Source organism: Thalassophryne amazonica, chromosome 7 (genome assembly GCF_902500255.1).
Source record: "Thalassophryne amazonica chromosome 7, fThaAma1.1, whole genome shotgun sequence".
Taxonomy (NCBI): Eukaryota; Metazoa; Chordata; class Actinopteri; order Batrachoidiformes; family Batrachoididae; genus Thalassophryne; species Thalassophryne amazonica.
The window spans coordinates 26,070,121-26,094,530 of NC_047109.1; the positions used below are offsets into that span (position 1 = coordinate 26,070,121).

The 24,410-nt window shown below is 42.7% G+C and overlaps 1 long non-coding RNA gene across 1 annotated transcript; it reads right to left on the minus strand.

The window, feature by feature from the left end:
* Positions 1-297: 297 nt before the first annotated feature.
* On the minus strand, positions 298-24,410 carry LOC117513239. Its single transcript, XR_004561504.1, has 3 exons — positions 24,400-24,410; positions 11,257-11,260; positions 298-544 (listed from the first exon to the last, which is right to left on the minus strand). It is a non-coding gene; the product is annotated as an uncharacterized LOC117513239 (long non-coding RNA).

Consider the following 24,410-nt stretch of genomic DNA (forward strand, 5'->3'; position numbering starts at 1 on the left):
CAACAGGCGTGAAAAAACTCACGCATGCGCACGAAGGTTCAAGCTTGGCTGATGGTCTTTAGTGGGGTATGCCTGCGCATAGCGTGAGAAGTGGTCAGTGACAATGAGGACATTTTCCATTCCACCCTTGGACTTCTCCAGAGTCAGAAAATCCATACATACAAGCTCCATGGGAGCACTGCTGTGAATGCTGACCAGAGGAGCCCTGACACCTGCAGTGGGGGTCTTTCTGAGGCAGCACCTCTCACACTGCTCACACGAAGCCTTTATCTCCTGAGACATCCTTGGCCAGTGAAATCTCTCTCTTATCATCTGCACAGTCCTCTCAAAACCTAAGTGCCCCGAGTCATCATGAAGAGCTGTCTTGACCCGTTCACGCAGCTTCTCTGGCAGTACAAGTTGCTCCACTACTCCCCTTTGGCAGTCTCGGACGCGCCGGTACATGATACCATCTCTAATTACTAACCTCCTCCAGTCCTTTAAGAGAAGGCACACCTGCCCACCATCACTGACCCTCTCACTGCGGCTTGGTTTCTGGTTCAGACTCTTATAGTGTAGGACAGGGCCGATAGCAGGATCGTCCTTCTGCCCAGCACGGATCTCCTGTTTTGTCAAGGCAGGCAGGGACTCCGTCCCCACATCTCTGTAGGGCTCATCAGGTGTTGGAGAATCAGACTGGGGTCTGTCTGGCGCAGATGTGCTCTGGCTTGTGGGGCCCACTGGGTCCTGGATGTGCTGTCCCCGGCCATGCCCAGGTCCACTGGGCCTTACCTGCTGGGGGCAAGTTTGTAGGACCTCGGTGACCTCTTGGTTGGACATACGGGAGAGGGCATCAGCATTAGCATTGCTCTGGCCCCTCCTATACTGGACATCAAAATCAAAGGCTGCCAGCCGAGATACCCACCTCTGGCCCGTAGCATCCAACTTTGCCGAGGACATGACATACTTGAGCGGGTTATTGTCTGTCAGGACTGAGAATCTATACCCATATAGGTGGTCGTAGAATTTGTCTGTCACCGCCCATTTTAAAGCGAGGAACTCCAGTTTGTGTGCAGGATACCTCATCTCAGCGGGACTCAAACCTCTGCTGGCAAAGGCTATGGCCCTCTCTGTACCACCCTGGACTTGAACCAAGACAGCGCCAAGCCCTTCCCCCGAAGCATCCGTCTGGAGCACGAAAGGCAGGCTGTAATCAGGATAGCCCAGCACTGGAGCGGTCGTGAGCCGCTCTTTCAGGGCCTGGAAAGCCTTCTCACAATCATCAGTCCACAAAAAGGGTGGGTCCGATGCCAGGTTTTTTCTCCCACCCCTTTTTTTTCTTTCTGGGGTCACCGGCAGTGAGGCGATACAAGGGAGCAGCTAGGGCAGAGTATCCACTAACATACCGCCTGTAATATCCAGCAAACCCCAGAAATTTAAGCACTTCTTTGCAATTTGTGGGCCTCACCCAGTCCTTAACCCTGCTGATCTTCTCCGGGTCCGTTCGGAATCCCTCAGCAGACACCAAATGACCCAGATACTGCACTTCCTGCCTCATCAGCTGGCATTTGGAAGGTTTCAACTTCAAGCCGTGCTCCCGAAGCCGATCGAATACCAGCTGCAGTCTCTCTAGATCAGGGGTGGGCAACGAGGGCCGAGACACTGCATGTTTTCCTTGCAACCAATCACCTCAGCAGGTGGGTTGCTGATGAGCTTCTCTCTTGAACATAAACACCTGGTTGTCAATGAAATCACCTGCTGAAACACCTGAACATTAATGAAATCACCTGCTGAGGTGATTGGTAGCAAGGAAAACCTGCAGTGCTTCGGCCCTTCATGGCACATGATTGCCCACCCCTGCTCTAGATGTTCATCAAAGGTTTTAGAGAATATGATGAGGTCATCAAGATAAATCAAGAGGTGAGTGAAGTTTAGATCTCCAAAGCAGCAAGTCATGAGTCTTTGAAAAGTGGAGGGGGCATTCTGCAGTCCAAAGGGCATTCGGTTGGCCTCAAACAGCCCCATTGGGGTGCTGAATGCTGTCTTGTGTTTGTCATGCTCTGCCACTTCCACCTGCCAATAACCTGATGTGAGGTCAAGTGTAGAGAAGAACCTTGCCTGCCCCAGAGCCTCCAGGGCCTCCTCTATTCTGGGCAGGGGGAAAGCGTCTCTCATGCTGCAGGAGTTTAGCTTTCGGTAGTCAATACATAATCTTAGTGAGCCGTCCTTCTTTGTCACGACTACTACAGGTGATGCATATGTACTCTTACTAGGCCTGATGACTCCTGCAGCCTCCATCTCGATCAACAACTTTCTCACATCTTGCCACTGCGATAGGGGGATTTTGCGATAAGGGAGCCTAAAGGGCTTAGGATCAACCAAACGGATTTCGTGCTGCACTGTCTTTGTGTGGCTATAATCCATGGGATGCTGGGAGAACAGACCGACATTCCTCTCCATGAGATCTGTAAGGAGGGAGCGCTGGTGCTCATTCTTGACTGCTGCTTCACTCAGATCCACCACAACTTGCCACAACCTGGTCCAGGCTCATGCACACCTCTCTGCCCTCACTCTTGTGACCTTTGGCCTGCTTTTTGTCTGAAAAGTCCACAACACTGTCTACCAGGGAAACTCTGGCCAGATGTGTGCGAGGCTTGATGGTAATAGCTTGCTGGGACCGGTTCATCACTCTAACAGGGGCACATCCTCTCTTTACATCAGCAAGGACTTTGGCAACTAAGAGGCCTTCAGAGAGATGCATGGAGGAGTGGCTTTCAATCATTGCAGTGTAAGTCTTTCTTTGTGGGCCAGCTTTTATCTTGCACATTAAATCCATCTCCTTTCCTCCAGGAATGATTACTTTATGGTCAGTGTACACAGCAGGGCCCACTATGTCGTCCTCATCACATTGTTCGGTGCCCCCAATCTCCAGTAGGGAAGTGTACCACTCTGGATGGCTCTCCTTGACCCGGTGGAGAAACTGTTGGCCATAAGTAGCTTGGAGATTGTTTCTGGAGGCACGGAGGATATTTGTTCCCACAAGGAGAGGAACAGAGGAGCGATACTCTGAGTCAGTTACAACAAAAGCCGGCACATTCTTGAACTCTCTCCCCAGCACATTCAAGCTAATGCGCAGGACACCATGGTAGGTTACACTCTGACCAGCTGCACCTTCAATGGGAATTTTAGAGGGCTGGAGCTTTTGGTTCTGGAGGATGGGGTGGCTGGTCCAGTATTTGTGTGTAATACTGGTTATCTGAGAGCCAGAATCAAAGAGCGCCCTGCACTTCACTCCGTTCACTTCCACCTCGCCCTCATTCCTGGGGCCCACTAAGGGGGTACCCTCTCCTCCATCACCACTCTCATTCACCTGCAGTGGTGGGTCTTGTAGCTTGCCCATGGGCTCTAGCCGTTTAAAGGCCGAGCTGGGTCGGCTGTGGTCCCTTCTGCAGGTGTCATAGGCATGTCTGATTGGGATCTGGGAAAGCTACTCTGCAGACACGGGCTATATGTCCTTGCTTCTCACACCGGTAGCATGTGACAGCTAAAGTGTGGGTTGTGGGTGTGGGGAGTGGCCGGACCTTCGGTGGGGGGACAGGGGCAAAGAAGGGTGCAGCAATTCTTATTTCAAGGTGAGTCAGTTTAGCCATCTGCTCCTCTTGGCACAGGGCTAATTTCTTGACCAGCTCCGTTAGCTCTGACCACTCTGATGTATGTTTAGCTTTCTCTGACGTCAAATTTAAATTACAGTCTGATGCAACTTGGACCTGAGCATAGGTCTTCTTGGATTTATTATGTGGCTGGAATTTTTTTGTTTCTTTCGCCAGATTTCTGAGCTCATCTTGCAGCTCCCTGAAGCTCAAAAGCCGGGGTTTCATTGGAGCAATCCTCCTGTAGACTTCCTCATCATTAAATCCTCCCAAGAACTGTCGGGTGAGTTTACTGTCACGATCAGGGAAAGGTTTGCCACCTCTTTGGGTTCTCTCTACATCTCGCAATGTTGCTGCATAAGAGCAGGTGGAATCTCCTGCCCTCTTGCCACGCTCACAGAAGTCAGCGAGTGGGTCTAAGGAGCCCTGTGTGTCACCGTACTCCGCCTTCAGTTCCTGGAATGCCTTCTCAGGAGTTTGGTCATGGGGGGGCGGGGGTAGGTTCAGGATCAGCTTTCTGGCCTCACCGCTCAGGTGCCGCACCACTGTGGAAAAGCGGAGATGAACGGGGAGCTCGATTGCCTCCAGGAGGTATTGCATGTCACGGATCCAGTCCTCTATAAATATCTTACTTATCAGCATTACCAGAGAAGACTTGTACATTCTTCACCTGGTGAGTCTGCAGGAAACCGCCATAAGCTGTTGGTGGGAAGCTCGGGGTAGCTGTGGCTCTGACAGGAGTATTTAGTGGTGCATACATGTGTTGGTTGGAAGACGGAGGCAAGAGAGTGGCTTGGGGGACCATATCAGGATACATGCTGACTGGAGGGAGTGAAATATGGGGCTGTAGATGCACTGGGATTTGAGTGTGGGAAGAAGATTCATACTCAAACACTGCATGGGTAGCATTCAGAGAGGTGGATGCAGCTGCTGTGGGGCCCCATGCACTAATGGGAGATGAGTACAGGGGGACCTGAGAGGTCCGTGTACCTTTCGTTCAATTGATTTTCAATTAAGAATGAAAAATGAAATAATGAAAAAACGATTCATTTTTCCATTTTTTTGTTTTCAAATTGAAAACGAAAAAACGAATAATGGTTTGATTTTTCATTTTTTGTTTTTATGTTTAGTTCAAACAAACAAAATGAAAAAGGCATTACAACGTAAGGATTTCATTTTAATATTTTATTTTTGTCGACTTGCTTGACCCGGAAGTAGTATTTCTACACCTGTGTCTGGATGTTTCGCGCACAATGGCATCGTTGGAAGCACACGCCGGCTTAGTTGAAGAGCTTTTTCATCAAGGCAAAACACACGCCGAAATCTCCGCAACGCTGCAGGAGATTGGGATCCATAAATGCTCCAAAATGAGCGTTAGACGATTCTGTGCTTGGCACAATTTAAAACGTAAAACGCTCATTTCGCAAGCAGACTTGGAGATGGCTGTGCTTCGCTCAATATACGAGGTAAAATGGGTTGTTATTGATCTTATAATAATAATTAATAATAATATATGGCAGTTTACATTTTACACAGTGTTTTATACATTTTTAATCATATTTCTACAGACTGGACCTTCATATGGGCGCAAGTTTATGACAGGGTATTTGTCTTCCGAAGGTGTGCGGGCGGGAGAAGGTCGGGTTGGGAAAATCTTAAAAAATATTCATCAGCCCTATCATGACCTGCGACGTGAGGTAAGTGGAGCGAGAATTTGTTAACAGTGACAGCTATAATGATTAAAATATTATTTCGAGTGTCTGGCACGTGCTGCTTATTGACTGATATCAAATTGTGAGTCGGATATTGGCCTCTCTTCATTGGCTTCCTGTTAATTCTAGAATAGAATTTAAAATTCTTCTTCTTACTTATAAGGTTTTGAATAATCAGGTCCCATCTTATCTTAGGGACCTCGTAGTACCATATCACCCCAATAGAGCGCTTCGCTCTCAGACTGCAGGCTTACTTGTAGTTCCTAGGGTTTGTAAGAGTAGAATGGGAGGCAGAGCCTTCAGCTTTCAGGCTCCTCTCCTGTGGAACCAGCTCCCAATTCAGATCAGGGAAACAGACACCCTCTCTACTTTTAAGATTAGGCTTAAAACTTTCCTTTTTGCTAAAGCTTATAGTTAGGGCTGGATCAGGTGACCCTGAACCATCCCTTAGTTATGCTGCTATAGACGTAGACTGCTGGGGGGTTCCCATGATGCACTGTTTCTTTCTCTTTTTGCTCTGTATGCACCACTCTGCATTTAATCATTAGTGATCGATCTCTGCTCCCCTCCACAGCATGTCTTTTTCCTGGTTCTCTCCCTCAGCCCCAACCAGTCCCAGCAGAAGACTGCCCCTCCGTGAGCCCGGTTCTGCTGGAGGTTTCTTCCTGTTAAAAGGGAGTTTTTCCTTCCCACTGTAGCCAAGTGCTTGCTCACAGGGGGTCGTTTTGACCGTTGGGGTTTTACATAATTATTGTATGGCCTTGCCTTACAATATAAAGCGCCTTGGGGCAACTGTTTGTTGTGATTTGGCGCTATATAAAAAAATTGATTGATTGATTGATTGATATTATAGCGGAGTGGGTAATCTCGCTAGCGTTTACACTCTCTGTCAGAGGTGTGACCAATGAAATATAAAACTGAAAAAATCATGACACCGGGGTGGTTAGCCGAGTTTTTGAGCCTTGTCCTTGGTCGTTGACATGCTAACCAGGTTCTAACTCAACTATTAAATATGCAAATTAGGAATAACCAAGATTGTTCTGGCAGATGTCAACCACTTGACCACGTGTGTGAACTTTACCTTTAATTGGCATTAAGTTTAATTTTAAAATAACAGTTGGCATAAATAATCTGCACCTGAGCTCAAGGCTTGGGGCTTGGTGGAACAGTGGTGGGACAGTGGTTAGCACTCTTGCCTCACAGCAAGAGGGTTTGATTCCCGGACCAGTGGTCGGGGCCCTTCTGTGTAGAGTTTGTATGTTATCCCTATGTCTGCGTAGGTTTTCCCTACCACTAAAAACATGTACAATAGGTTCCCCATTGGGGCTAGGACTCCCCTGAAAAAGAGATTCTTAATCTCAGTGGGACTTTCCTGGTTAAATAAAAGGTCAAGGTTGGTTTATAAAATTGTTCATGGACTGGCACCTTCCTACCTGGCGGATTTGGTTAAGCTCTACGTGCCTGCGAGGCCTTTGCGTTCGCAGGGCTTCTGTGTGTTCCGAGGATGAACAAAAAGTCTGTGGGTTATAGAGCCTTCTCCTACCGTGGTCCGGCTCTTTGGAACGATCTACCTGCTGTTATTCAGCAGTCTGACACGGTGGAGATTTTTAAATCAAGACTGAAGACCCACTTTTTTAGACTGTCTTATCATTAATTTTTTAATCTGTTTGTGTTTGCGTTGTAATTTCTTTTTATTCTTCTGTGTTTTATCTTTTTACTGTGCTTTTCTTGCTTTTAATTTTGATTTTAGATTAATTTGTTGTTTTGAAATATGGGAAGCGCCTTGGGGCGACTTTGTCGTGATTTGGCGCTATATAAATTAATAAATTGAAATTAAATTGATTGAATTATCAAGGTAAAATAATATGTTTGATTTCAGTTTTCGTGCCTGCTGGGACCCTGCTAGTCACTAAACCTCTTTTTTATGTTTTTATGATGGCGATACCACAGAATATTTTGTAACAAATATGTAGTGTATATGTGGCATCACCGTTTTAGTCTTACTCTGGGCAAACTATTGGCTCTGACCATTGTGGCATCAGACCAGTGGCAGTTAATGAGGTCTGCCACTAAGCTATTAATGAGGAAAAGCTTAATAAAAAATATTTTCTTTTCTTTTAAGGGTGCCCGGAATCTGAATCCTGTCCCATATCAAGCCGAGTATATGGGTCAAAAATTTCACATGGATCAGAACGAAAAGTTGGGCATGTTTGGTGTGACCCATGTTTTGGCAGTAGATGGACACAGTAATAAAATAGTATCAAAAAGCACCATGCCAGTGAAAAACAACTTGGTGATATATGAGGAAGTTTACAGGTAAATAAATACATATGTTACCCATTGTTATCTAGTTTCAGCATTGCTATACACATCGTTAAAGTCACAAGAGGATGTGCTTCCTTGTACAACACACACACAATATCACCACACACACAAGGTGAAGGTCAACGGCATACTTTTTTCTACTTTGTAATTGTTCTTGTTTTGTTTGTTACACAATTTTATTGCAGACCTGCAGTGATCAAGTATGGCCTCTGGGATCAAGTTAGGGTCGACCATGGGAGAGAATTCTTCTTGTGTTTGTACGTGCAAGAAAAACTTGCAGAGCTTAGACATGATACCAGCAAACCAGCATACCGCCAGACTACATCTACGAGAGTGAGTTTTCAATAAAAAAAATTACGGTACTTTTAAGATTCAAGATTCAAAGCTTTTATTTTCATGCACAGTAAGGAAACATGTTTCCCAGCACAATTAAATTCTTAATTGCTGCCAAGACTGGATACCAAAAATATATAGGTCTAAGAATAAAATATGTAAATACAAAATAAAAAAAAGCATGCAAACAAATTAATAATAAAATAGAAATATTTTAAAGTTACACGTTTTAATTTTTCAATTGCTACCAATTCAAACATTTATTTTCTTTTAAAGAATCATAGAGTGGAAAGGCTTTGGCCTGAGGTCAACAACCGGGTCAACTATCCTCTGAAGCAGGCTCTTGTACAGCTGCAAGACCAAGAATCAATTTCAATGAATGATCCACTAACCAGATACTGTACTTCTCAACTGACCTGTCAGCTGAGTGAAATAGGGCTTGAAAGAGTGGTGAATTCATGGAATGCTCACACGATTCCCGGTGTGTACATCTATTTCATTAGTAAAATTTGAAGTCTCATGATAAGACATTCTAAAAAAAAAAAAAAAATTTCAGGCTCTGGAATTCCCAATGAATTGGCTGCAGGTGGCTGTCCAGTACAAGTAACAGAGGAGCTCCTGCCCAGTGCTGCTGTTGTGGCCAACCAATATGAAGAAGAACTTGGTTCATCATTAACATGGGCATCAGAGTTTGGTGCATTTCCCTTCACCGCAGAGGAGGACATGGATCATGCTGAGCAACTGTTCAGTGAGAACTACCCGGACATCTCAATTATTTTTAATGAAGTGGCAAACCATAACTTTGTTCCCTTTCAAAATGCCCTCTTGGACCTTATTAATGTTACGCAGAGATTCAGCTAAAGGGGCCATATTCTGCTAAATCAAGTTATCTGAGCTTTCTACTATGTCATAATATTGTTTCCTTGTGCTGTGTTTTGGTTAATACGTACATGCATATTTAAATCTTTTAGTTTTGTATTAAGTTTAATCTGTAGTTGAGGTGATGCGAGAAAAGAACTTTATGAAATGAATGTTTTGTTTATTAATTCATAATAAATTAAAGGGATGAGGAACAAGTTAAGAAACTACAAGAGCATGCAAGGTGGTGTCTGTAGGTTGACTCCTTGGAGAACTGCTCCACCTGTCAATATATTGGTGTAGGGCAAGGGATAATGATTTTGCTAATTGACCAACTGTTTTTTTCATAATTGGATTCCGAGGGGCATAAGTAGATTTCTTTTTTATTCAACCATGGGTAGATAAAACCATTTGAGCTAGTGAGGCTTTTGAGGCTTCTACCTGATAGATTGGAAATGAAAGGTCATTAGTGTACCGGTTTATTACTTCTTTTGTGTGTGTGTGTATAGTTTTGGCTTAATTACTGCTCTTAGTGGTTTGATCCAATTGTTTCAGCCCTGTATGGATGATCACGTCAATGCTGTCTTTAAATAAAAGCATATTATAATAAGCTGAAATGTATAGCTGACTGTACACGAGCAGCTTTTCCAATAAAATGTAAATAGTTCTCTAAAGTAATGTTTCTCTGTTTATGTAATTAACACAGTTACTCAGTATGTTACATTGACATCAGTTGTTGTCGAAAGCTGTTGTCAGTTGGCTCCAAACTCACTGTAATTGTATGGCAATCAAACAACATGACATTTGAATGTTTTATTTTGAATATATATACTATTGTTTGACTTGATTACAAAAAAGTAAGCAATCATTAAGTGTTGCCTAAACAGTATTCTTCAAATGTGTTAACATGAGCAAGAGTTTGTTTTTTAATCAAACGTAGCAATATTTGCAAGACTTGTAATGAAAACCCATTAAATGTTTTAAGAGCTGTATGAACTTTTAACGGCTGGGTCAATAAAACTGGTATAAAAACACTTAAACTCTAAAAACATAGTGCCTGAACAAGCCACAACAGTAAAGGTAACATTTTACTCAAGTATCTTTTGTAGTGCTGTGAAAACTTCGCTAAGACCAATAAGTCTTTGCATGTTCACATCAATTCCACTGGCTCGGCATTTTGGACAAAATTCAGAGTTGTTCTTCCACTGTTCAAGGCAGATCCTGCAGGCCACAATGCTGTTACAACAGGATGTAACCATAGGGTCATCAACAGTACCTGAAAATTGAATGAAAAGTAATTAATATTGTACTGCCAGATGTGCATACAGTGCCTTGAAAAAGTATTCGGCCCCTTTATTTCACACTTTTAAATTTGTTTATGGCATTTCGAATACAAAAAGTAAATCAGGCTTCTCAATATAAAAATTTCTAAAATGATCTTCCTTAAACTCAAACTGAAAGTAAATCTTTACAACTTGATATAAATTAATTAAAAATATAAAAGCCAAGATGATAGGTTGCATAAGTAATCAGCCCCTTTGGTATAATACCTGTAAATAATCAGTTTGATTGCCAGTTTTATTCTGACAAGTCAGGGGATGGATACATGAACATTTGCAAGTCAATGAATATGTCTTGAACTTTATTTACGTCAGTTATGAAGAAATACAAACAGTATGGCACTCTGTGATAAATCTGTGTGGAGTAGACAGTTCTCAAAAACTGAGTGACTGTGCAAGAAGGAGAAGAGTGAGGAAAGCCACCAAGACACCCAGAGAACCCAGAAGAAGTTATAGGCTTCTGTGGCTGTGTTTGGACAAATTGTGCACAGTGCAAGTTTTGCATTTTGTATCACCAGTTATACAGCTTCATGTTGAAGTGGTACAGAGGAGGATTTTATTAAATAGAAGACTTGAAAGTTCACCTACAATTTGCCAGAAGGTACATCTTAGATGCAAGCCCAGATTTAATGTTTTGGTGAAAGAAAATCACATGTGCATATATGATGCATATATATATATATATATATATAGATCTTTGAACTTTACCTCTGGTCCCTTCAGAGTCCATGATTTTGTTTCCTTGGCCATCAGTTAAGACAATGGTGTCTTCAGTTTGAAAAGCCTCCTTCACTTTGGACAGGATACCATCAACAGTCGCTTCAAACTCCGAAAAGCGTACAGTTAGGGTCTGGCTCGTTTCAAGCTTCCCATCTGCTAAGTCTGCAATGTAGATGCTCCTAAAGATGCATATATCTAACTTAACAATTCACAGTTTTTACTTCATAACTCTTTTGGAAATATGTTACTTGTTACTCAAACCCAAAGTAAGACAGAAAAATATTACCTTTGAAAACCTTTAGCAAGCAGAGTTCTTCCACTGGCCCTGTTGGTGGAAACAGAGCTTGCTGCAACACTGGATGGCCGGTGAAAAGAAAATCTATGGGGGTGGAGTGAGCTGTCTGGGGTTCCTGCCACAGGTGCCTCTGTGCACTCACCGTGAACCTCATAGTGGCTACGCTCAACCAGACATTTTGAACTGAAGTAACCATCTTGATTCGGAAAGATGGCCACATTGGTGTCATCGGTTAAGTAGACTGTTGTGCTGTTTACTTGTAGGAGACAAGAACATTGTTGCATTGTTACAAAATTATAGGACCTAGGAGACTGGTTCCAAAGGGGAGGAACTCTTCTAATGTTCTACACCTGTGGCTCTCAAACTGGTACTGGTAACACTGGTGGCTTTAGTCCTGCTCAGTCCTAGATATATCTGTGATTTAGACCTGGATTAGTCATTTATATTTATCTCTGCTTTGGAAATTATTTAGACTTGGTTTGTCAAACATTACACCTGATTAAGATGGGTTGGTCTTAGACGGTAACTGGTACTTGTGGTACTCTGTTCTTTAACACAAAATATACTACATTGTTTTCTTACCACACCAGTGGCGGATGCTGGTCTTTCAAGAAGGGGAAGCTCAATTTCGGGCTACATCATAAAATGTGCCGGTTTATTTATATGTAAATTCTACCCTCTGTTCCTTTTCAAGAAAATGATCTGTGACCCTGTCGTACCAACAAGGCGTCTTTTCCAGGGACTTGACTAGTGTCCTCTCAATGGCCAGCAGAGCTAGGCTGCTTAAATGGCCTTGGTCCATGGTGTTGCGGGTGTAAGACTTGAGCTGCTTTAAACAGGAGAAGCTCCTCTCTACACCTGCAGATGTAGCTCCAATCGTTGCCACTAATGACAATAGTTTGTACACCTGAGGCATTGCACTGTCCAACTCCATGTCTTTCAGAAACAGCAAGAAACCACATAGCTTTCCCCTGTTGCCCTGCAAGTCCTGGTTTGAATATAGGACTTGAAGTTCAGACCTCAGTCTCCCTGAATCAAAGAACTGGCCAAACCTTTTCAGGACACTCTGAAATGCCTCCTCTGGAAACACTTGTCTCATCTTATCAAATTTCCCCGGATTGACCAATTCCAAGAAGTGCAGACTTTCCAAATTTGCAAAACGCCGAGGTAGCTGCTCTGAGATTGTCTAGGATGGCCATGTACAGATTTCTGTAGCACTCCTTGGGATCCTGTAGTTGTGACAGACAGCGTTTTCTCATGGGCTCAGTTTGTGGGTCTGATGTGAGATCTGCTGCTTTGGCATAAACAGCTTGGAAAGCCCCCTCTGACCTCTTCTCTTTGACAAAAGCAAGAAGAGACTCAATTCTTTTCTTGCAGTACAGAACATCCATAGCTCTCTGCTGGACAATGTCAAACACCACATCAGTCTCAGAGAAGATTTGTTCATATGTGTACAACATGAACACAAACTCAAAATCCTCCAGTTTCATCAGAAGGCCTTTGGCACAGTCTAATGTGTCATCATCCATGGACTTATCTGCAATGATCATCTCAAAAGTTTTCAGGAGGGCATCATAATTGTTTGCCACAGTGCTTACTATCCGTGATGTGAAATTCCATCGAGTAGGAGCATTTCTGGGCAACCGTGTACAGCCTGCAGACTCAAGAAAAGACATCCTCTTTGTGGATTTTGAGAAAAATGTGGCAAACCCAGAGCGTGATGCAAAAAATATTCTGCACTCAGATAAGCATTTAGCCCCCTGAGACAGAACCAGATTCAGTCTGTGTGCATAGCAATACACAAACATTGCACTGGGGGCTATTGCTTTAACTTTGGCCTGCAAACCATTGAGAGCTGAGCTACTTTTCTTACCTTTTAGTCCGGCGGCTAAGGGACACATTTTAGGGGAATCATGCACTTTTTTCCAAAAGTGCCAAAACTTTATCAGAGGTACTTTATAGTGTCCTGAAGTATATAAGATCGGGAGACATTGAATCCATAAATATCTCCACTCTAAAAACTTGGATTTAAGAGAATAACCATTTTCAGCCTTCTACAGCATGTAATTCATGACAAACTCTTATCCAAATGTCTTTTTAAGTTCATAATATAAACTTGAAGGTTATGAAAAATGTATTAAGGTTAAGTAGGGATGGTTCAAATGTACTTCAGTGTGCTTACACTGAAGTACACTGAAAAAGCGTTAATCTAGGGAAAGTGACAGCAGAAGCAGATATGCAAGCAACCTGTTTAAATCTTTGATAATAATCATAAACATCTTCACCACCATCATTATGTTGTTTTGTTGCAGTTTTTATAGATATTATTATTGTTGTTATCATTATTATTTTATGTTATTGGTATTAAGACGATTATCACCATATTTTTTAACTGAAAACATTGTAAATATCTGGTTGGCACTGTATTATAATCAATCAATCAATCAATCAATCAATTTTTTATATAGCGCCAAATCACAACAAACAGTTGCCCCAAGGCGCTTTATATTGTAAGGCAAGGCCATACTCTTCAGCGGCCCACACAACAGATTACAATTTGTTCATGTAAATGGGGAGTCTTCTTCACAGACTAAGGTTAATTATGGAGTTCCACAAGGTTCTGTGCTAGGACCAATTTTATTCACTTTATACATGCTTCCCTTAGGCAGTATTATTAGAAAGCATTGCTTAAATTTTCATTGTTACGCAGATGATACCCAGCTTTATCTATCCATGAAGCCAGAGGACACACACCAATTAGTTAAACTGCAGGAATGTCTTACAGACATAACGACATGGATGACCTCTAATTTCCTGCTTTTAAATTCAGATAAAACTGAAGTTATTGTACGTGGCCCCACAAATCTTAAAAACATGGTGTCTAACCAGATCCTTACTCTGGATGGCATTACCCTGACCTCTAGTAATACTGTGAGAAATCTTGGAGTCATTTTTGATCAGGATATGTCCTTCAATGCGCATATTAAGCAAATATGTAGGACTGTTTTTTTGCATTTGCGCAATATCTCTAAAATTAAAAGGTCTTGTCTCAGAGTGATGCTGAAAAACTAATTCAGGCATTTATTTCCTCTAGGCTGGACTATTGTAATTCATTATTATCAGGTTGTCCTAAAAGTTCCCAGAAAAGCCTTCAATTAATTCAAAATGCTGCAGCTAGAGTACTGACGGGGTTTAGAAGGAGAGAGCATATTTCACCCATATTGGCCTCTCTTCATTGGCTTCTTGTTAATTCTAGAATAGAATTTAAAATTCTTCTTCTTACTTATAAGGTTTTGAATAATCAGGTCCCATCTTATCTTAGGGACCTCATAGTACCATATCACCCCAATAGAGCGCTTCGCTCTCAGACTGCAGGCTTACTTGTAGTTCCTAGGGTTTTTAAGAGTAGAATGGGAGGCAGAGCCTGTTGGGAAAGTGAAGTGCACGGACCCACGACAGGTGGCGTAAATGAACGGTCAATAGGAAGTCCGAATAAATAACAATTTATTCTGCAAATGTGCACAACAACCAAATATGCTTTTAGTCTGTCAATCAATCTACACAAAAGATGACGTGTGGGCAGGCCCGAGGGTAGGAGACGCCTATCCAGAGAAGAGCCGGGACCCATGAGGTTCCACCGCCAACGGAGACCTGCAACACACCGGAGCCGCCAAGTCCTGAGTCCCCAGGTGGCCACTGCTTCCAGCTGTCAGATCCGGTACTGCTGGCAGGAACAGACACAGGTTAAAGGTGGGTGTGTGTGCACCCAGCAAACAGTCAGCAAAATACAGTTCCTTCCTGAGGGAAAAACCTCCACCTCCAAACACAGGAACACAGAGTACGTACGTACTTATGAATCACTTAATCAAAGTCTGAAGTGAGGAGTGGAGATGCCAACTCCTCCAACCTCCACAAACTCGGCTACAAGCTGCAAGTGTTCAAAAAGGTTAACGACTGCAAAAACCTCTGCTGCAAAAACGTGTGCGTACAGCACAGAACGGCTGAGAATGTTTACCTGATGGGTAAGCTGATAACTCGGCAAAGTTCTGATGATTCTCCCAGGCTTTTATTGGTGGTGGTGGTGATGATGGCTGATGACTGACAGCTGTCAGTACCGGTGCTCCTGGAGCTCCTGAGAGGCGGCTGCGCCCTCTGGTGCCTGAAACCCGACAACAGGCAGGGCGCCTCTGGTGTTGGGCCAGCAGTACCTCCTCTTCAGGTGGCCCACACAACAGAGCCTTCAGCTTTCAGGCTCCTCTCCTCTGGAACCAGCTCCCAATTCGGATCAGGGAGACAGACACCCTCTCTACTTTTAAGATTAGGCTTAAAACTTTCCTTTTTGCTAAAGCTTATAGTTAGGGCTGGATCAGGTGACCCTGAACCATCCCTTAGTTATGCTGCTATAGACATAGACTGCTGGGGGGTTCCCATGATGCACTGTTTCTTTCTCTTTTGCTCTGTATGCACCACTGTGCATTGAATAATTAGTGATTGACCTCTGCTCCCCTCCACAGCATGTCTTTTTCCTGATTCTCTCCCCTCAGCCCCAACCAGTCCCAGCAGAAGACTGCCCCTCCCTGAGCCTGGTTCTGCTGGATGTTTCTTCCTGTTAAAAGGGAGTTTTTCCTTCCCACTGTCGCCAAGTGCCTGCTCACAGGGGGTCGTTTTGACCGTTGGGGTTTTTCTGTAATTATTGTATGGCTTTTGCCTTACAATATAAAGCGCCTTGGGGCAACTATTTGTTGTGATTTGGCGCTATATAAATAAAACTGATTTGATTTGATTTGGTATATACATACATATTCTATTTCTACCTCATTTCTTCATTTCTTATGTCTTGTACTGTTACAAGTATTATTATTATTACTTATCTTGCACATGCTGTTTGATGAACATTTTCCTCTGCTTGCACCCACCCTGTGTGTTTTCTGAAGAGCTGATGTAACATGTGAATTTTTCCTCTGTGAGATCAATAAAGTTTATCTTATCACAAATTTATCAGACACTGAAAAAACCCAACATTTTAGTAATGACACCAGCAGCATAGAGGGGACATCTGCTTATACAATTAATACAGAAATTACTTCTTTTTCAGGCATGGTTTCAACAGCTTCTTTCACCCAATTTTCTGCAATATTCATGAACCTTTCTGAACATTTGATAGTAAAAGAACATGGAATAACAACTCCTCCCCCTTGCTCAAGCATTGGTGGCCACGGTGAGAAACTCTGAGTTGGCTCACCAGTTGCCACTGCAGTTATGCTGGCCTCAGAATCTTTGTCAATAATCTGTCAAAAAGCTCTAGCTAGTCCCCTTGGGACATGCCCTACTGGGAGACCTGCAATATCCTTTAGCAGGAGCCTTCGTTTCTTATCAATGATGTCTTTATGCATATGAGCTGGGAATGTACTCAGCTCTGGAACCCACACCAGACATGCTGTTGTTGTTTGTTCATTTGGCTGCTCCCGGTTTTGTTCGGGGTCACCACAGCGGACTCATCTTTAATATTTGAGTACTCCCTATCAACTCGTAAGGTTGTTGGGGGGTTGGTCATCGAAGGTCTCACTTTGTATGAATGGTACCCCTTGATTACACAGTTGTGAATGTGCATTGTCTGAAAAAAAAAAACAAAAAAAAAAAACAGAAAACAACTTTAGGAGGTTGGGGAAATAACTTTAGTTCTCAAATTTGTACAGGTGAAAGCATGATGATACATTCGTTTTGGAGTTGTACTCAAATCTCGTAATGTAAATTACAATGACAATAAAGGCGATTCTGATTCTGATTCATTGGATGCAGCAACAGGTATGTTTAAGAAAGTTCATAAACTGACGGAATCTGAAACTAATGCCATGTGGTCACCTGTCCCAACAAATCTGAAAGTAAACTTATTTCCCACATTTTTCCATTCTCTTTACAAGTCCCATTGATACAAAAAAAAAACAAAACAGTTGTAAAACAGCTTTTCATGTACTAGTATTAACTGATCAATCCCCAGAAGCCCACAAAACAGAAATATTTAATCCCCTATAATTTAACCATCTGAATCCCCACTCAGTTGCAACATTTGTGGCAGAGAAAGTCAATGTCCTCTTCCTCTAGGCCATCTGTGTTAACCCATTCAGGGATGCAAGTATCATGGATCCACTTCTCACACATGGCACACTCTACTTATGTGCGTTCAGTGCTCATGTCCTGATCTTGAGACCATTTTACATTGCAAACAATACATTGTTCCTCATCCTCAGTATCCTTTGAAGTTAAGGGATTGTCATCAAAAGTGACAGATTTCTTAGATGGCTTATCACTTTTCTGCATCTGTTTCAAGAATGTTATTTTCGCTTTTCGTTCACGTTCTGCTCATTTCTGTGTGAACTCCAGCTGCTTTAGTGCTAATTGTCTTATTCCTTCATTGGATGTTAAGTTATCAGGCAAAGTATTAACCATCCGTCGCCAGTTCTTTTGCCTTTGGAATGATGAGGGACTCTTGTAGCACAGAGGAAAGGGAATTGACATCTAATGTGCTCTTTGATGTCTCAGTGCTGGTACTGGAGGTATTTGTACTTTGTTTCAGAGTATTCAGTCCTGGAGGTGATTGGGCAAGGGCAACATTAGCCAACAAATCGAAAGCAGCAGTGTTTGCTTTTGGTGAAGTCTTCCCCTGGCTCTTTCTCACCAGCTTCCGATATGCATCAAACCCAGGTGATGCACCGATGACAACATCATAATTTTCCTCAATGTGTTGCTTATACTTCAGGTGTACAGGTGTGGTCAAGACACTTTCATACACTTCCAAGGCTCCCTTAGCTTTCATCATCTCATCATTTGAGCTAGCTTTATCGACTTGCTGATCAACTAATGTACTGGCACTGTCATTTAACTGATAGTCAGGCCTGGCTTCAAAGCATCATCATCTATTTGTGCTCGCTCAACTGGGTATACTCCTGTTGCTTTGAAGCTGTTTATGATAGTGCATGGATTGTAGAAGTTTTCATAGGCTACCTTCAACATACCAGCAAAGTTAGCCTTGGTGACTTTAATTCCTGGGTTTTATCTGTAGTGGCTTCTGAGTACTTTGTACCACGATTTCTTAAGTGGCTCAAATATGCCTTGATCTACTGGCTGTATCAACTGTGTAGCATTTGGCACCAGCCAGTAGAGCTCAATACCTCTCTCCTTGGCATACATAAAGGGCTCTAAATCAATGTGGCTGCTGATGGAGTCTACAAGGAGATTAACCAGATGTTCCTGACTTGCGTGCCTATCAAAGAACTTGATAAACTTTCCAAACGTATCTGCATCCATCCATCCTTTATTAGTGTACTCAATTTCGGTGCCCTTTAATGCTCCATTCAGTGGATTTCAGCCAGAAGGTTTTGGTCATGGGTAAATCAAGAATGGAGGTAACATTTTCCTGTCTGCATTATATCACATTGTGGTTAATCGTTCCTTGGATGAACCACCAGACACATGAGGTACTTGCGATTTGGAATCATCAGACTTAACAGGTCCAATAACTGTGCCCGCCTTACTGCCCATGACAAAACCACTCTCATCCGCATTGTACACACATGCAGGTTTGTCCAAGAGATCCAGGGAAACCATATAGTTCATGAATTTAATGAACTAGAAATCTACCTGATCTTTTGTCAGTTTTGATTGACTCAATTCTAAGACGACCTCTTTTCAACACCGCACTATGTGGTCATTTCTAGCCATGAATGAATAGTACCATTTATATCCTGGGCGACTGTCCTTGAAAGGGTTTTTTTCCGCTTTTCTTTTACGATTATTCTTTGCACTTTGTCCAGAAATTCACTGGGCATGAGACCCATTCCCCTTTTAGCCATTTCTACCAGGCATTCTGCCATAGTTTCTTCCTCAGCTGCATTGAACATTGGTGCAGGACCGCTGCAACAATCTTGCTCCATAAGGAACCGGGTGTTAGATAAGGAACCAGAGCCGAATCGATAATGGCATCGATATCGATAAAATCTTATCAATAGCCAGTAGCTAGTCCTGCCTGCCTTATTGTGTTCTCGACCTCCTGCCTGTTTGTTCCGACCTCGCCAAAGCCTGATGATTGTTGTACTGCTGCTGTGTTTTTTTGGACTGCCTTCCCGTGTACTGACCGTTGCTATCCTCACCACTAAAGTGTTTCTACATCCAGAGCTGTTTGTGTGAGCCTCGCATTTGTATCCTAACAAACCCACCTGTCAGAGAGAGAGAAACATGATTATTTAAACCAACCATTCCCAAACTTAAGAATGCCAGGGCCCACTTTGAAATCTCAAAATCATTTGAGGCCCACCCAAACTTTTAATCACAATTTTGATTAACATGCACACACACACACACACACACACACACACACACACACACACACACACACACACACACACACACACACACACACACACACACACACACACACACACACACACACACACACACACACACCTGTTTTACTGGCTTTTAGTCTACTTTCTAATTCATATAAAATTTTTAAAACTGAAAATAGACATTTTTTTCAGTACTTTCCATTTCACACGAGTCCCAGTGACTCTAAACCAGTACAGAAGGGTATTACAGCACTGGAAACTCAGACACACATTTTTTAAAATAGCTTATAGTCTTGGGACTCCAACGAGGGCGGTCGCATCTCCTCCACTCTCCCTTATCTCTTTGCTTTTAACCTTCAAGTCCCTACTTCACCAGGCTGTGAATTCCTCAAAAACTATATTGGATTCTGGATCTATTGGACTACTATTGGATTAACCATGGAATTGATCAGCTGGTCTCTGAACGCTATTGACACCATTTTTTCTACAAGGAGGTCAGGACCGGGGGATCCTGCCTGCCCAGATGGAACGTATCCTGCGGGCTATGTCCTCGACTCCTGGAGTTCCTGGCGTGTGGCATGCTTGGCGCCTTTCTCCATTGAGGATGTCGAGGATTTATTCATTTTTGGTCTCATGGCAGCAGGGCTGGTACTTTTTGACTTATGTGCTGCCCTGATCTACCGGAAAATTGGCAAGACGGCGGCATCAAGAACCACGGGCCCTCACTTGTCCGTCATGATTAACGAGGTTGGCAAGGCAGTGCATTCTCAGACTGCATTGACTCTTGAACTCAGACGCAAATTGGATGACACCTTGGAGCTGATGCGTGCCTTGCAGTTGAAGCTGAAGGTTTCGGAGGCCGGTGAATATTCTTAATTCATAATTGGGAATATTCTTAATTCATAATTGGGATTTGGCTGTTCAAGTGGAACTGTTAAAAAGTATTTTTCACTGCTCAGCTGCAACACTACAGACTATCTAGCCTCAATGTCAATTGCCCACTGTTTACCTCCAGAGGAATTTATTCAGACCTTGGCGAGAATATTCGGCTCCATTCTTATCTCAACCCACAAAGACAATAACTGACTTACACATGGACTGAAGCATGCTCCAGTTTCTCCTTTTACTTCTCTTCCCCCCCTCCCCCCCCTGCAGCAGGCCCCTGTTCTTCCCAAGCTGGCAGGCGGCGTGACTTGACAGTTGCAGCGGCTAACAACACACCCACATTGCCTCAATTGGAAAACGGACTGTTTCAAGTTTAGTGCACATAAACAATGTCAAATGCATATGTGTTGTCCTAATTCTGATGTGTGCCATTGTTATGATAAACAAGTAATAATTGTAGATTAATTGCTGCTTGTATGTGGAATTACTTCAATTAAAGGTCACAGGGGGCTGGAGCCTATCCCAGCAGTCACAGGGCATGAGGTGGGGTACATCCTGGACAGGACGCCAGTCTGTCGCAAGGCCACATATAGACAAACAAACACATTCACACCTGCACACACACCTGCAGACAATTTAAAGTTTCTAATCCACCTAACCTGCGTGACTTTGGATATGACTGACTGACTCCAGATGAATGCAGTATGGCTTTACTAACCTGGACAAATACAGCCCCCCCCCCCCCCCCCCCTTGTTTAAGCATGCCTTCTATTGTACATTAATTTTAGCTTTGCAAAAAATTGTTTTTTTTCTTCATTAGATCCATGTCTTGGGACTCAGCAACTCCAAATGAATCTGGAAGGGTATTTATTACTACCCTCGACAAATAATATACACCTCCTTTTGCTGGAATTTAATACAGATTGTATTTTATAAAGATAAACCACTTGTATAATGTATATGAAAAAAAATTACAATAGCCTCTTGACTACCAGGACAAAAAAAAAATGCAGTGGGTGGGAGATATTCAGGTTTACAAATGTCCTCCACAGGAGGATGAAATACAAGGTCTGTTAGAAAAGTAACGGACCTTTTTATTTTTTGCAAAAACTATATGGATTTGAATCATGTGCGTTTGCATCAGCCAAGCTTGAAGCTTCGTGCGCATGTGTGAGTTTTTTCACGCCTGTCAGTTGCATCATTCGCCTGTGGGCAGGCTTTGAGTAAGCAATGATCCTCCCCCCTCGTCGGATTTTCATTGTCAGGAAAATGTCTGAACGATTGGAGCAGCGCTGCATCATTTTTTTTCAGAAACTGTGGGAGACAGCCAGGTGTAAACCATTCAGAAAATTCAGATAGCTTTCGGTGAAGATTCTATGGGCATCACAAGAATTAAGGACCATTACAACCGGATTAAAGACGGCCCACAGCGGCTGAGGGCGCGCCGCGCTCCGAGCGGCCATCGACAGGCTGAAATGACCAGATCATTTCCAAAGTGAAGGCTGTGTTGATCCGGGACGTCGTGTGACCCAGAGAAATTGCGAAAGAGGTGGGCATAGCCATTTTTAGGCACATTAGGCACATTCCACTGTTAAAGGAGATTTTGTAATGAAAGACGTACGGCAGAATTCGTGCGTCGGGACGAAGCTGCAATGGCGGAGAACAAAAGCAAGTCCGTGTTGGAAGTCTCACGGGACATGTCTTCCACCATTCAGAAGATTCAGACGGCTTTCGGTGGCTTTTTAGTCAAGTGAGTATGCTGAATCACCCTTCACAAACAGAATTTTCAGTTTTGCAAATAAACATTCATTTGTAAAAACCCACACACAAGTTACAAATCAGAAATTTGTGTTTGTGGATCACAAAGCACGTGTACAAATCAAAGGATATTTGCAAATCACCCTCTGTGCATTTGCAAGTATTAATGAGACAAATTTAACATCATACTCCAAAAATTTATGTTCACTGGCAGAGTTAATTTAACAGTGGTGATTTTATTGTGTACACTCAATTTAGAGTTTCAAATTAAAAACCTGCATGTCTCTGGATGTGGGCGGAAGTCTGATCACCCAAAGGGAACCCACGTGAACATGAAGAGAACATGATCCCAGTGGTGGGCACAGCTAACCAAAAAGTTAGCTTCGATAACAGCTAATCAGCTAACTGAAAAGTTATCTTTTATGAAGCTAAACCGATAAACCACCCAAAAAAATTATTGGAAGCTACAGCTAACCAATAACTTTCGGTTATTATCTGCAGTACACTTGCAACTACTAAAAAGTCCCTTCGGCTGCTCCCTTGTTTGCACTCGGGGTCGCCACAGCAAATCCAAGGTGGATCTGCATGTTGAATTGGCACAGGTTTTACGCCAGATGCCCTTCCTGACGCAACTCCACATTACATGGAGAAATGTGGCAGGGGTGGGATTTGAACCTGGAACCTTCTGCACTGAAACCAAGCGCATTAACCACTTGGCCACCACCCCTGGTACACTTGCAACTACTAAAAAGCTGATTTTACTAACAAGCCTATTTTGAGTTTTAAAACCACTATCACTTCTGGTAGCATCAAAAGTAATCACAAACCCAAACAAGGAGTCAGCACTTCTGTCTTTGTGCAGAAGTCATTATTCCTTAACAGCATATAGCAGTGCTGCCATGAGGCAGAGGTCTTGGAAAATAAAGCAGTTTTGACTTACGGTTTTGATTTATACATCAATGCATGTGTACGTGTATATAAATGATGAAGCAATTTTTAAAAATGACAAACTTAGCAATGAACAAGTATGAGTACACTGCTTAAGGGCCATTCACACATAGTACAAATAAGTACAAATCAGGGCGTATCATGGCAGAACAGTTTGTATGAGCGAACCACGAAAACATTGAGCCAACGGACAGGCATGAACGAACCTACTGCGACGGTTTCCTGCACCCGATGGTGTTGTGCATGAAACCATTTCAGTGGGAACACAGTGTGAGCAGCAGGAGCATGTGTAACCACATTGGGCAGCTGCTGTGAAAAAAAAATACATGCCACCCACGGGCAGTGGTGGGCACAGTTCCAATAACCGATAATTATCAAAGATAAAGTTTTCATGATTGGATTATCTTTTCAGATAACTTTGAAAACGATTATCGGACTAATTATCTTCCGATAAATTTTTGTCAGATAATTTTTAGACCGTTAACGTGGTAAACAAAGGTGAACAGATGTGTAGTTCTACTCTCTGCAAACAGAGAAGAGCTGCTTCTAGAAGATACTGCTCTATCCTCTGCAGACAAAGGGGAACTGGTCACCAAACAAAAAAACTTATTTCTTTCTTTTAACCCCATACTGATACATGGCCAATATCACCCAAGTCATCCAGAGGCATACATTTTTAACTTATGGTTCAAATTTTAACGAAACTTGTTTCGGACAAGTTATTTAAATTAACGTCACATCTGAAGTTTTATGAAGTGAAAATATCAGATATATGTTTTAGTTTTAAAGTAATGCGCTAATTTTTAAGGTTTTAGTGTGGACATGCTGTGTCCAGGTAGATTATGGGTGATAGGGTAATCTCAGTACATTCACGACAGGAGAAATGATTTGAGACACTCTGATCAGGGTCCACAGACAACAGCATTAAATTCTAGTGCCTAAAATTGTGAATATATTCTCTGGGTTTATAGACGTTATTGTGTTTGCGTTTATTAAATTCTACGCATCTTAAACGTAGCCAGTAGCAACACAGATTATCTGGAATTTGTTTTGGCAAGTTTTCAAGGTCTCTACTGCCCTCTACTGGACAGTAGTGTTCATGGCAGTATTCAAACTGAAGTTGGGCAGACACTGTATGATATTTTCAATCACTGTACTCGGTTCTAGCTCAGCTGTACGACAGAACCACATGGTGTAAAAGTTCAGAGTGCCCGATTTATGTTCTCACACACATTGTACAGTACGTTCAAAAACCACACGTCGGA